This window comes from Eriocheir sinensis, unplaced genomic scaffold, assembly GCF_024679095.1.
Source record: "Eriocheir sinensis breed Jianghai 21 unplaced genomic scaffold, ASM2467909v1 Scaffold528, whole genome shotgun sequence".
Lineage (NCBI taxonomy): Eukaryota > Metazoa > Arthropoda > Malacostraca > Decapoda > Varunidae > Eriocheir > Eriocheir sinensis.
In genome coordinates this window covers 247279-250000 of record NW_026111863.1, presented here as the reverse complement: position 1 = coordinate 250000, position 2722 = coordinate 247279, and positions in this window count along the sequence as shown.

Sequence of the window (2722 nt, the reverse complement as noted above, 5' to 3'; positions counted from 1 at the left end):
TATGAGAAGAAAATCTAGTATATTTTTTTAGGTTTGTCAGCCAAAGATGAAAGAAAACTCGTCTATATATTATTTAGTGATGAAACTCAGTTCTTAGAAAACATCTGCATCTATTTAGATCTGACAATCACAATGGAGAAAAATGATTATCTTTTTATTTATTTAAAATTTTGCCACGAAAGTTGTGAGGTTTAATTTAACTTTCGTGAATCGCTTTATGGCGCTCACTTGGATCAGCAACAATCGGCAAAAACCTTTCCCTTGGTGTAATGGCTACGATTCAGGTCATAAATCCTCTGGCAACGGTTGGACTCCTCCCATGCAACCTGTCCACCCGATCTTCCTTTCCTCGCGCGTTCTGATCAATACCAATTCTTAGTGATGTAATGATCCTCTCCTTGCCTCTTCCCTGATGAATACTGACCCCTACTGAACTATTCTGTCCTAGCTCAGCATAAAACGTTCTAATATGATATTAGCTCACAGTAAAATATCATAAAACAACTGGAAAAATAAAACATGAAAAGGAAGGAAAGAAAGGAAGCAGGTAAGAAAAAAAGAAAATGCAGATTAGAAAGAAGGAAAAGAGAAAGGCAGGAAGGTGGAATGAAGTAAGAAAGGAATGGAGAATGTTAAAAAGTGGAATAAATAAAACAAACAAACATCTATAAGCACAATAAAAACAACAACAACAAAACATTTTAAAGCACAACCAAAACACAACAAAAAATCTCAAAATTGAATCACAACACAACAAAACGTTTTAAAGATTCAACACACACACACACACACACACACACACACACACACACACACACACACACACACACACACACACACACACACACAGTACAACCACATTTAAAGGCTCTCTCAGTAACGCGTAGTGAACGGCGTAACTCTCACCTTCAACACCAACACCCACCTCCACTTCTATGGCTTCACATCCTCCAAGAAGCTGTTTCATGACGCTTTAGCCCTTATACGTACTGCTGAGGGGGGTGGAGGGATTGTGGGGGCAAGGGGAGGGGAGGATAGGAGGGGTAGCAGCGGAACGGGTAGTATTGCGTCATTTGTTTTGGTCGTGACGGGCATAACGCTCACTCAGGGGCGCTGCTCGGCCTCTGATTGGCTGGGCGAGGTGAAGGGAGGCTCATATCAAGCTCCCTGAGTGGCCCTTACTGCTGGGGACGTGTGGAAAGGCCGTGAGTGATTTTTTTTATACTTTTCTTTTTCCGTTTTTTCTTTGCTATATTTTTTTTACGTTCCCTCTTTGATTTTTTTTTGTTCCTCGTCTGATTTTTTTTCTTTTGCTTTCTCGTTTTTCATCAGTTCATTTTTATTTTTTGTATATTTTTCATGTGTTACTTTTTTCATTCTTTCTCGTTTCATTTTTTTTCGAGGTTGTTGTGTTCTCTCGCACCCTTTCCATTTCTGCTGCTACTTCGTTTTTTCTTTCTTGTTTTTTTATCTTGTTTTATTACTTTTTCCCATTCTTTCTCTTTTTGTTGCTTTTCTTATTTATAATCTGTGGGTATCTTGTTGCTGTTGGTCTGTGTATTTGTTTGTCTGTCCAACTGCCTGTCTACCTGTCTGTGTCTGTCTGCCTGTCTGTCTGTCTCTGTTTGTGTCTGTCTATATGTCTGTGTCTGTCTATATGTCTGTTTGTCTAATTCTCTCTCTCTCTCTCTCTCTCTCTCTCTCTCTCTCTCTCTCTCTCTCTCTCTCACCGCGGTAGTTCACACGCGCAGAATTTCGATCTATTTTTATCATCGAACTTGAGCAAATTTTCGGGAGCAAAATTTTGGAAGTTTTGAGAGCGATCTGGTTTTATCTCTTTCTTTATGTTGTTCTCCTTCTTTTTATTTAGGAGGAGGAGGAGGAGGAGGAGGAGGAGGAGTATAGGTGGTTGTTTATTTATTTTTTTCTATTTTCTCTATTGATGTAAGTACAGTTTGATGTTTGTATATAAAGAAAACAGGCATTCTCTCTCTCTCTCTCTCTCTCTCTCTCTCTCTCTCTCTCTCTCTCTCTCTCTCTCTCTCTCTCTCACCGATTCTTTCTTTTCTTTCTTTTCATTCATTCATTTATTCTTTCATTCTTTTATTTTCCATATGTGTTTATGTTTGTGTGTGATTCTCTCTCTCTCTCTCTCTCTCTCTCTCTCTCTCTCTCTCTCTCTCTCTCCTCTCTCTCTCTCCTCTCTCTCTCCTCGCCAGGTTGGGTTTACTTGTTTCAGTGTTTCACCCGTTTCATCTGTTCCCCCAGCAGGTGTTCGCTAGGGCCCTCACCTGCACCTGCCTCACTCTCACCTCCATTAAGCCCTCACATGTGTATCACCTTCACTTATGTCACCTGGCCTGTTTGCGTGCTCCTCCTCCTCCTCCTCCTCCTCCTCCTCTTCTTTATCACCTTGTCTCTGTATCTTGTTTTCACTTTTCTTTTCTCCACCTCTTCTTTTATTAATATTATACTTGCATATTTGTTTCCTCTCCTTCCTCTTCTCTTTGTTTCTTGTTTTCATTTTTCTTTTCTCTACCTCTTTTTCTGTTTACATTATATTGGTTCATTTGTTTTCTCTCCTTCTTCTTCTCTTTGTTTCTTGTTTTCATTTTTCTTTTCTCTACCTCTTTTTCTGTTTACATTATATTGGTACATTTGTTTTCTCTCCTTCTCCTTCTCTTTGTTTCTTGTTTTCATTTTTCTTTTCTCTACCTCTTTT